Source organism: Triticum aestivum, chromosome 3B, assembly GCF_018294505.1.
Source record: "Triticum aestivum cultivar Chinese Spring chromosome 3B, IWGSC CS RefSeq v2.1, whole genome shotgun sequence".
NCBI lineage: Eukaryota > Viridiplantae > Streptophyta > Magnoliopsida > Poales > Poaceae > Triticum > Triticum aestivum.
The window spans coordinates 663,138,917-663,151,020 of record NC_057801.1 but is presented as its reverse complement, the minus strand read 5'-3'; the positions used below and the strand labels follow the sequence as shown (position 1 = coordinate 663,151,020).

Sequence of the window (12,104 nt, the reverse complement as noted above, 5' to 3'; positions counted from 1 at the left end):
TAATAAGAGGGTGATGACTCAACATAAAAGTAAATAGATAGGCCCTTCGCAGAGGGAAGCAGGGATTTGTAGAGGTGCCAGAGCTTGATTTTGAAATAGAGATGAATAACATTTTGAGCGGTATACTTTCACTGTCAACATAACAACTATGAGATCTCGATATCTTCCATGCTACACACATTATAGGCGGTTCCCAAACAGAATGGTAAAGATTATACTCCCCCTCCACCAACAAGCATCAATCCATGACTTGCCCGAAACAATGGGTGCCTCCAACTAACAACAATCTTGGGGGAGTTTTGTTTAATTATTTTGATTTGATTTGAGCATGGGACTGGGCATCCCGGTGACCAGCCATTTTCTCGTGAATGAGGAGCGAAGTCCACTCCTCTTGAGAATAACCCACCTAGCATGGAAGATACAGACAGCCCTAGTTGATACATGAGCTGCTCGAGCATACAAAACAGAAATTCATTTGAAGGTTTGGAGTTTGGCACATACAAATTTACTTGGAACGGTAGGTAAATACCGCATATAGGAAGGTATGGTGGACTCATATGGAATAACTTTGGGGTTTATGGAGTTTGGATGCACAAGCAGTATTCCTGCTTAGTACAGGTGAAGGCTAGCAAAAGACTGGGAAGCGACCAACTGAGAGAGCGACAACAGTCATGAACATGCATTAAAATTAATCAACACCAAGTGCAAGCATGAGTAGGATATAATCCACCATGAACATAAATATCGTGAAGGCTATGTTGATTTCATTTCAACTACATGCGTGAACATGTGCCAAGTCGAGTCACTCAATTCATTCAAAGGAGGATACCACCCTATCATACCACATCACAACCATTTTAATAGCATGTTGGCATGCAAGGTAAAACATTATAAACTCATAGCTAATTAAGCATGGCATAAGCAACTATAATTTCTAATTGTCATAGTAAACATGTTTATTCATAATAGGCTGAATCAGGAACGAAGAACTAATCATATTTACGAAAATAAGAGAGGTCGAGTTCATACCAGCTTCTCTCATCTCAATCAGTCTATCATATATCGTCATTATTGCCTTTCACTTGCACGACCGAACGGTGTGGATAATAATAATAGTGCATGTGCATTGGACTAAGCTGTAATCTGCAAGCATTCAATTCAAGGGAGAAGACAAGGTAATATGGGCTCTTGGTTAAATCAACAATCATGCATATTAGAGCCACTAAACATTTTCATTATGGTCTTCTCCTCTCGACCCCCAAAAGGAAAGAAAAGAAATAAAACTATTTACATGGGAAAGCTCCCAACAAGCAAAAGAAGAATGAGAAATTTTTTTGGGTTTTCTTTTAATTACTACTACAAGCATGGAAATTAAACTAACTAATTTTTTCTGGTTTTTCTTAAGGTTTATCAAACACACAAGAAGAAAGCTAGAAAAAGAAATTAAACTAGCATGGATAGTACAATGAAAAAGTATGAACACTGACAACTAGAGTGAGTGTGAGAACATGATGTCGGTGAGAAATGCGTACTCCCCCAAGCTTAGGCTTTTGGCCTAAGTTGGTCTATGCCCATGGATCGCGGCTACTCTCCCCGGTGTACTGAGGAGTGTCATTGTACTTCCACTAACTGGCGATCTCCTCCGGATCCCACAGATAAGATGATGGTCGATAAGGGTCAAGTGGTGGTTCTGGCTCAGGCTCTGGGGCTGATGTCTAGCCTCGATGCACGTAAACGGCCGTCGGCAAGATGAGGTAATGGCCTGCAGTTAAATCAAACAAAGAAGGCGCATGAAAGATAATAATCTCATTGTGTTTCTTATTAAATCTCAAATTATACAAAAGCATCTTATCATCATTATTAACAATAAACTCATGTGCTACCATGCTCTTATAGTCTAGAAAGGTAGGAGGCAACAATTTTTCTTCTTTCTCAAAATGCCTAATAGGTATCCTGAAATGTTTAGCAAGACGTGCAGCATAGATACCTCCAAAGATGGGGCCTTTTGTACGGTTCAGGCTTAAACATTTAGCAATAATAGCACCCATACTAACAGAGTTATCATAGAATAAAGCATGGAACAAAATAATAATATCAGAGACACTAAGGTTTCCATAGTTTCCGCGACCAATTAAGCATCGACTAGCAAATATTGCAAAGTAGCGTAAAACAGGAAAATGTATGCTAGTAATTCTTGCATTAGAAACCTTCCTCGATTCCCCTACAGTAATAGTATCAATAAAACCATCCACATCTTTACGATGTGGTTCCTCTAAGGTGCCCTCGAAGGGTATTTTGCAAACAGCGCAAAAATCATGTAATGACATCTCCTTAGCCGCATCATATAAATGAAAAGCTACTGAAGGAGGTGAATTCTTAGGATAAAAGTAGAATTTTGCATGAAAGTATTGGTGAGTAAGATATACTATTCAGCATGGTCGTGGAGGAAGTCAGTGAGGCCCGCATTATCATCCAATGAATAAAAGTCATCATAAATCCCGGCTGCTCTTAAGAAATTATCACAAGGCCATTCACACGGCCGTACTTCCGCTACACGAGGAAGATTGTACTTGGCCTTTTTCTTTCTCCTTAGCTTGTTTATCCTTAGAGCCTTGGCTAGAAGAGACCCTCAAGAACAATCTCTTCATATTTTTCTGAAAAATTCTAAAAAATTAGTAACTCAAAATAAAAGTGAATCAAACTCGACAAAACTGATAGCAACAACTCCCACAAGTGCCTAGAGCCTATATCATGCATTAGAATTACTTGGGACCTCATAAATTTGACATGCAGGCTCGAGAACAGGGTCACCTAGGCAGCAAAAATTTGCAATGAATAAAGCACTAGAACAGAAACTAATTGGACCATTGGAGGAGTTACATACCAAGGAACAATCCCCCAAAGAAGTTTTGTGAATGGAGCTTTGAGCAAGGAGATCGAAAATGGCAGCAAAGTGAGCTAGAACTCGTGCTTAAGCTGGATGGTGATTTTTTTGGGAGGAAGATGAAGTGTGTGGGTGCAGGAATAAGTGGAGGGGGTCCACCGTGGGCCCACGAGGCAGGAGGGTGCGCCCTGTAGGGGTGGGCGCGCCCTAGACACTCGTGGCCAGGTGCCAGCTCCCCCTATTGTGTTCTCAGTGCCAAATATTCTCAAATATTCCAGAAAAAATCATACTAAATTGGCAGGGCATTTGAAGAACTTTTATTTTTGGGTATTTTTTATAGCATGGATAATTCAGAAAACAGACAGAAAATACTATTTTTGCTTTATTTATTCTAAATAACAGAAACTAAAAAGAGGGTATAGAAGGTTGTGCCTTCTAATTTCATCCATCTCATGCTCATCAAAAGGAAACCACTAACAAGGTTGATCAAGTCTTGTTAACAAACTCATTCCGAATAACATGGAACCGTAGAAATTTCGAAGAACACTAGGTTACCTCAACGGGGATATGAACATCCCCAATAATAAGAATATCATATTTCTTCTTGACAGTAGGAAGAGGAAATTCAAAACCTCCAATAATAATCAATGGAATTTTTCCAATAGAATTGATGCTATGAACTTGAGGTTGTTTCCTCGGAAAGTGTACCGTATGCTCATTACCATTAACATGAAAAGTGACATTGCCTTTGTTGCAATCAATAACAGCCCCTGCAGTATTCAAGAAGGGTCTACCAAGAATAATCGACATACTATCGTCCTCGGGAATATCAAGAATAATAAAGTTCGTTAAGATAGTGACGTTTACAACCACAACGGGCACATCCTCACAAATACCGACAGGTATAGCAGTTGATTTATCGGCCATTTGCAAAGATATTTCAATAGGTGTTAACTTATTCAATTCAAGTCTACGATATAAAGAGAGAGGCATAACACTAACACCGGCTCCAAAATCACATAAAGCAGTTTTAACATAGTTTCTTTTAATGGAGCATGGTATAGTTGGTACCCCTGGATCTCCAAGTTTCTTTGGTATTCCACCCTTAAAAGTATAATTAGCAAGCATGGTGGAAATTTTAGCTTCCGGTTAAGGATTCTTTCTTTTATTTGTAATAATATCCTTCATGTATTTTGCATAAGGATTCACTTTAAGCATATCAGTTAAGTGCATACGTAAGAAGATAGGTCTAATCATTTCAGCAAAGCCCTCAAAATCTTCATCATCCTTTTTCTTAGATGGCTTAGGAGGAAAAGGCATGGGTTTCTGAACCCATGGTTCTCTTTCTTTATCGTGCTTCCTAGCAACAAAGTCTCTCTTATCATAATGTTGATTCTTTGATTGTGGGTTACCAAGATCAACAGCAGCTTCAACCTCTACATCATTATTATTGCTAGGTTGAGCATCAACATGAACATTGTTATTAACATTATCACTAGGTTCATGTTCATCACCTGATTGTGTTTCAGCATGAGAAATAGAAATATCATTAGGATTCTCAGGTGTGTCTATAACAGGTTCACTAGAAGCATGCAAAGTCCTATCATTTTTCTTTTTCTTCTTTTTAGAAGAACTAGGTGCATCTAAATTATTTCTCTGAGAATCTTGATCAATTCTCTTAGGGTGGCCTTCAGGATACAAAGGTTCCTGAGTCATTTTACCAGTTCTAGTAGCCACTCTAACAGCAAAATAATGTTTATTATTTAATTCATCGAGCAAATCACTTTGAGCTTTAAGTACTTGTTCTGTTGAGTAGTAACCATAGAAGCATATTTACTAATGAGTAAAAGTTCACTTTTAACTCTAGCCATATAATCACTCAAGCGTCCAATCATGTAAGTATTACTCTTTAATTCTCTACCAACATAAGCATTAAAGTTTTCTTGTCTAGCCATAAAGTCATCAAATTCATCTGAACATTGGCTAGGAAACTTAGTAGAGGGGATTTCAACTTTATCATATCTATACAGAGAATTTACCTTTACTACCTATGTCGGGTTATCAAGACCGTGTATTTCTTCAACAGGAGGTAAATTCTTAACATCTTCAGCTTTAATACCTTTTTCTTTCATAGATTTCTTTGCCTCTTGCATATCTTCAGGACTGAGAAATATAACTCCCCTTTTCTCCGGAGTTGGTTTAGGAATAGGCTCAAGAGTTGGCTCAGGAAGTGTCCAATTATTTTCAATAGTCAACATATTATTCAATAGCAATTTAGCTTGGTCGACTATTCTTTCCCTAAAAACACAACCAGCACAACTACAAGTGGTCCTGGAAGCATCGGTAGTCCATTATAAAAGATATCAAGTATTTCATTTTTCTTAACAGGATGATCAGGCAAAGCATTAAGTAATCCGAGAAGCCTCCCCCAAGCTTGTGGGAGACTCTCTTCTTCAATTTGCACAAAATTATATATTTCCCTCAGCGCAGCTTGTTTCTTATGAGCAAGGAAATATTTAGCAAAGAAGTAATAAATCATATCCTGGGGACTACGCACACAACCAGGATCAAGAGAATTAAACCAAGTTTTAGCATCACCCTTTAATGAGAATGGAAATATCTTAAGGATATAATAGTAGCGTGATTTCTCATCATTAGTGAACAGGGCAAAAATGCGAACAGAGGCCGCGCACCAGGCAGGCCGGTATCTAGGCCATGAGAACGCCATGTGGATTCCCGCTCGCAGCGTATCCCTCGCGTATTTGATTTATTTTTGGCCTGTATTGGAGGAGCCAGGTCCCACGCACATGCAAAAGTCTATAGGCCTCTATCTCGCAGCTGACATGTATGAACAGAGCTTTAGCGAGCTGTACATGCTCGACCGGGGATGGGGGAGACATGTACGACGTGCTGGTAGCCTTCACAACCACAATCTTGTTCAATCGCGGGACGTGGCAGTTTGTCCACCAGCTAACACGCAAGTTGGTTTCCTTTAGGTACAGTTTGCTAAGCAGAACCAAATAAGCTATTTTGTTTCACTAATTGTCGGGTTCTTGCCCATGATTTTCACAAATGTCTGGGTTAGTAAGATGTCCCCCGTGCCTGCAGTACATTTACCATGATTCATGTCCTGTGATGATGGTTATCTAACACAAGTTTAACACTTGGCTGTAACATTTGATTGTTTCAAGTCAACGACGTGTTCATGTTTTAGGTGTGACGCCCGCTAATAACTATAGAGATATCATTAGCCAGTGCAGGATTAATGCGTGAGGCTCGCTGCTGTGCATCAACTTCCCGCCGCGCATCCCTGTTCTCTTTTTAGGGTCATTTGTCGTATGGGCATTTACTATGCCGTCACCTCACCCACAGTTGTCTCCATCTACCCCTGCCCTTGGCATTCATCTCTCGAGCCCCCCTTGTTCTTTCCCAGCATTTGTTCTGACGGAGCAAGCCGAAGCACCGACTCCCTCGTGCACGGGCATCCAGGCGACATCGAGGTTGATTCTTGGCTGGCAGCGTGCGGCGTACGGAAGAAGAGTTCTCCGCAAAGGTACCCACCCCTCGCCCCTCCTCTGTTTTTCGATATGTGTTGCCACATCCGCCCCTGTTCTTAGTGTTTTGCTCATCCCTAGCTCGCTTCTGTTCGCATAGGCAGAAGTTTTTTGCCGTGAGGAAGTTAGAGAAGTGAAGATGACAGATTTGTTTAGTGTGATACAAGCTACTATGGTGATAAATCGTGTAGAAAACAGTGACCAATACCCCGAAGATTGGGTTAGTGACGAGGATGGTTCAGGTGGTTCCACTGGATTACCAGGGACACCATGTTTTACCTCTAGGCTTTCATTGTTCAAAGTTGGTTCGGTTGTTGCCAAGTTCAGTGATTTCAAGCGGCAGCTAGTTATGGAGACTGGTTTTGGGGGGTTTCTAGAGGTGAAGGCATGGCAGAAGATTAATCTGAAGTATAGTGCTTTTTTAATGGATCGAGTGGATGTAGAATCCAGTACAATCAACATTGAGGAACAGGGCATGCTTGAATTGTCCAAACAGAAGCTTAATTATGTTTTTGGCATCCCCTCCGGTGAATTCAATATAAACGGCGAAGGTGTCGAGCCATCAGAAGCCTGCATCGAGTACACACGAATGGCAGCATCATTCAGTGACAAAGGCACGCATAGCCTAAAAGCAGCTGAAAATGTTTTGCTTGGAGTGATAACAGAATCGTCATCCCAAATACAGCAGGACTATTTCAAGATTGCATTTGTTATTTTTATAATCGGTCATGTGCTGGCTCCCACCTCGAAACATGATTATATATCCATAGACTTCTGGGCTGCACTGAGTGACATTGGCAAGATCAAGAGTTGGAACTGGGGACGGTATGTACTGAAACACCTGTTTCAAGCCGTCAGAAAGTTCAAGACAGATGTTTCAAAGAGAAACCCAACCATCCACATAGTTGGTTGTCACTTGTTTTTGCAGGTATGTGGTCCAGTTTGCACAAACTACTGAGCTTTTTCACATTTCAAACTTCTTGCTGTGCCAATCTCCCGCCCATGCTAATGCATTTGTGATATGTTGTTGTTACATACAAATTAGGTTTTTGTTCTCGATTGTCTCGACCTTGGTATACTAAACAAGCCACGAGAAATAACCCCAGCATAGGTTTGTATGATTATGATTCAATGAGGAAGATGGTTGAGAAAATTGTAGTGAACATATCTCTTGGGGAGATTTCATACCACGGGGGAGCGGTAATTATCGTATTTTTAATTATTGAAGTTTGCGCTTTGTGATATATTTTTGTGTACTTTGTTTTTTCACACACCATATTAAAAATTCTCATTGTTTTCATTAGGTCTGGCCTGAGCTATCTGTTAGCTAGCTGATTGAACGCCATGCGAAAGATTCATGCTCCATAAATCCCCCCCAAACAAGCAACAACCTCTAAAAGAGCAAGCATACCATCCATGTCCATGCTACGTTGTAATTACACAAGGAATGGCCCACAGGAATTTTCAAATTACATCCGCACAAAATATCCGAGCATAGTAAGTGTGCCAAAAAACTGACCATCAAATACAAGCTTCATGTTGCCCTATGATGACATAAATTCATGTCTTGTGTCTAAAAATTTATCTCTATAACAAACATCTAGTCAGCAGAGAAGCTGGGTATTCTTCTCCGTGAGCAGAATGCACATGGTCTCGCCAATATAACAGAAATGTGCCAAGCATTCCAGACCAACATGTTCACTTTCACTGACAAGCTTATGGCCTGTCTAGCAGAAAGTTGTACCTGCTGCAAGGCATTTGGCCGCAAATCTTGCATTTTGAATGGTGAAGGCACAACCAACTGTCAGCCACATCCTACAACATCAACAGACCAGAACCAATTCAGCACTTCTTTAGTAAGCAAGGTTGGGCCACGCTTGCCTGCACCAGGCCACCATGAAGGTACGTCAGCAACATAAAGCTTTTCCAAAATATTTTCCAAGCAACAAAACAATCCCAACATCCTTCATATTATTACTTTCGCAGGAGCCATGTATGCTACCAGAACAGCGTCTAGAAAAAGGGAAGGAAGTATATCATCTAGTGTGCACTCTGGGTTAGCAAAGAAGCCATGCTCACGCGATGCACAACCGGTATCATCACTAGCACCAACACATGAGATTGACAAGCAAAGCGAGATGGCCATAGCATAGGATGCGTCCGTTATGGAGATTGCTAGCACGATTGTCATCATGTATGATGATCTAATGGCCATTCTTGTAACACAGCTGAGATCCGGCCATCTCCTGAGTACATATTGTTTGGATCAACTACAGAAGGCGCACCTTTGAAGATTGTCCTTCCTAAATGCAATTTCGGCAGAGACCCATGGGTTGTTGGTACAGTAGCCGCCCCACCACCCGAGACAGCTCTCAGAGCTATAAGAGACTAGATGGCAGCAGCTTCTCCCTTAAATCGTCAGAGGCAAGCATAACCACTCAGCAAACATACACTGATGGGTCTGTAAATTTTCAGAGGCAAGCACTAACCTTTGCCATTCATCTTTTCTGATTAATAGGCCATGGGTTGTACACCCCAAACCTTGTTTCATCTTAGTGGAGGGCTTAGATATTCAGCAATAGCTTGTGGCACACGAGAAAATGTCCCATGAAATTTGTACGTCCATCTTCCGCGGGCTTGCCCAACTTGACATGTGCTTCTCAAAAGACACTCCCGGGACGATATGGAGGAAATACATCAAGCCTGATTTTGCGGTGAGTGAGACCATCACACAAAGCCCCAATCTGAAAATTATGACACATTTTTACTGACCGCAAAACTTTTTCAAATGTGCAAACAACTGTTACGTCTAATGCCGACCCATTGACCGTGCACTCCATTAGGGCTAGCTTCCAGGAGGGAACCGCCTCTTGCAACCCAGCATCATGTCGCATGGTAGTCCGACATCATTCAAACACTTTCCTTTTTTGTGCAACATTACATCCACATTGCGAATCACTTATTTTTTTCTATGTTCATTTGGTAGTGGTTTATTCCAGCAATTCTCCCAAATGGCTGGGTGGTTTATGCATTTGACATGCTGCACAAGTGAATCGTTGTTTATGACCTTGTTGTTGGTCCATTTAGATACAGTAACCGCCGAGTCAGCATGCATGAATTTGTGAGCAACAAACTTAATGCTGCTTTGTTCAACTGCATCTACAGTTTTTTCAGTTCATGGCATTGTGAATCAACTCACTGGACACTTACATTTCCAATCATAATGAGAGAACAATTTCACAAGTAAGCCCCCCTGATCCGCCACTGCCTATACATGAACATCCACTATCCTTGTCAAGTAATTCTCACTTGTTGGATTTCATTATTTATTTTGATATGCAGGGATTAAGCCGGATTGTGTGCCACTTTTTTGCAAGGAACTATGATGGTGACAAGTTGCAAATCCCTCTCAGCAAAGTAAGCTCTTCAGATTGAATGGAACACCAAGTCCCTGAGGATGATTTAATTACTCAAAAAAACTAATCTCTCACCGACTATATTATCTCGTAGGAAACACTCGTATTGCATAGCAACCTCATGTTGTACGAGCTGATGAGGACGCAAGGAAATCAAACAAAAGCTGCCAGCAACTCGCTCGAAGCAATTAAAGGGTTGTTTGTCGTTTTGTAGGCAAACATTGCTGTTTTAATGAAGAGGTAGCCATTTGTCTGTCTGCCATTACTAGATACAGCATTTGTGTGTGTGGCATCTTCCCATTTTAATCCCATGTTGTAATGAAGCTTATCAGAGCTAAATGCAAACAAGTTAGGACAAACCAGTTTTCATCTGATGTAGTTACAAGATAGACATGGGGATACATGTTTGGACCGTAAGATATGTTCCAAACTGGAGTTAAGGCATAGAAACATTTGGAACTTCAAAGTGCAGCCCAGCAATATATTTGTCCTTGCCCACAATAGACATGCAGCAAAAAATACGAGGATGAAATAGTTAACACACCCAGCCAAAACAATTGGCAACAGGAAGATGCAATAAGTTGCATGTACGCCGATCTCCAAATGCCAACATGCTACGGGGAACATCATGGCAATCTAAGAAAACCAAGTACAACAAATCACCCACAGGATCAGTGCCCTTACCCAGAAAATCTTGTTAAATCAACTATAAGAAATTAGGCTCGAACGGTGCAGTTTTCTTAGTGCCACAGGCATTCCGTCGATGTCCAACCACCCCACAGTTGCTACATTTCGGCAATTTCCTTGGAGCCTTTGGAAAATCCCCTCTCTGTGGGCGGGTTGTGCATTTGTGACCTTGCAAATTGTACAGAATCTGGACCTCTTAAGATGATTCTCATAAGGAGCTTTGTCTCGACTTGTCGTTGGTCTCCCGATCTGTCGTTTTTTCTGATGCACACCCACACCTAAACAATTTGAATCAGCATCTCCATTATCCACATCTTCACGACCATTTTCCTAGATCACCCCCTTTGTAGCACTGGCTACCAAAAGTTGTAGCTTCTCTCGCTCCGCGAGCCCTAAACCATCCTTTTCTACACTCAAAGGCAGCAGAGTAGCATGGACCTCCTTCATCATACTCATGAAAACTTCATAACATTCAACATTGCTATCGCCAAGCACCACACGCTCAAGCGCTTTCATGTACATAGTGTGATGCATGAATGTATCACTAGCAGGAGGCCCTCTGTCTTTCTGGTACCTGACCAAGTGTTCCGGGAGAATGTCACGAGCCTGCCTTGTCCAGCGCTTCATTATGTGCTTCTCAGGTATTTTTGCCAAACGGAAGTGAACCATCACCTGCATAAAATTATACCGCACATCAATCAACTAGTCTCATATGGACCAACCCAGTGACAACATGATTTTTTTTAGTCATCACAAAGGATACAAACCTGCAAAGTATGGCAGCACACACTAGGCCAGAATGTTCAAACATGACACAATCGCAGCTGAAAAAACTTTCATCCTCATTGACTTCAATTTTGAACTCGACTTTACTCCATTTTCTCTGTTCGCTGCTTCAACATGTGTCGACTTATAAATCCTCCTAGGAACAATCTCATCCAGTACATGTGCACCACATTTGTACAACTCTTCACCAAACTTCTCAAACATGGCCCTCGTGTAAACTTTGCTAGCATGCCTCTCCAACAGAAGGTTAAATCTAAGAGATACACCACTCTGCAAGGGGAATAGACACACACATTCACAAATGTTAGGATGTCAACCCATTGCCAAGTATGAAGGTATACAGAGAAAGTAGGACATTTTAAATACTCGTTTTCAATGAACACAAATGCAGGGGGAACGATGGAGATTTTTACCAGTGATGTTCTTTTCTCCTGGAAGCTTTCTTCAGATTGTCGGTCAAATTGAAGCTTCTCAAACTGCTTGAGGAATAGATGCACTGGACATCCTGCAGGCATGTACCCCTTCAGCGGGTGATTTGCGCTCTCACTCCTTTGTGTGCTCATCATTTTAGCACAGAAGACACCCATGAAATATGGTTTAGCTCATTTATGCCGGACTTTATATATCTACGTCAGAAACGGATGTTTCTTGAGTGAGTATTTGTCCAACATCTGCTGCCACCCTTGCTCAAATTCCTCCTCCGCGATCATGTGATGTACAAGCTTGTGAAACTCCAGTTTGAATTCACTGTTCTTTCTCCAAAGCACACCCATTGAC

The 12,104-nt window shown here is 41.3% G+C and overlaps 1 long non-coding RNA gene across 3 annotated transcripts; it reads left to right on the top strand.

Moving 5' to 3' along the window:
• The first annotated feature begins 6,286 nt into the window (after nucleotides 1-6,286).
• On the top strand, nucleotides 6,287-10,271 carry LOC123066000 (uncharacterized). Of its 3 annotated transcripts, XR_006431193.1 has the most exons (9): nucleotides 6,287-6,437; nucleotides 6,539-7,366; nucleotides 7,484-7,638; nucleotides 7,743-7,935; nucleotides 8,043-8,340; nucleotides 8,425-9,152; nucleotides 9,604-9,681; nucleotides 9,781-9,855; nucleotides 9,949-10,271. It is a non-coding gene; the product is annotated as an uncharacterized lncRNA (long non-coding RNA). The 3 variants fall into 3 exon arrangements; XR_006431192.1 differs by having other exon boundaries at nucleotides 8,425-9,681; XR_006431194.1 differs by lacking the exon at nucleotides 7,484-7,638 and having other exon boundaries at nucleotides 8,425-9,681.
• The last annotated feature ends 1,833 nt before the right edge of the window (nucleotides 10,272-12,104 follow it).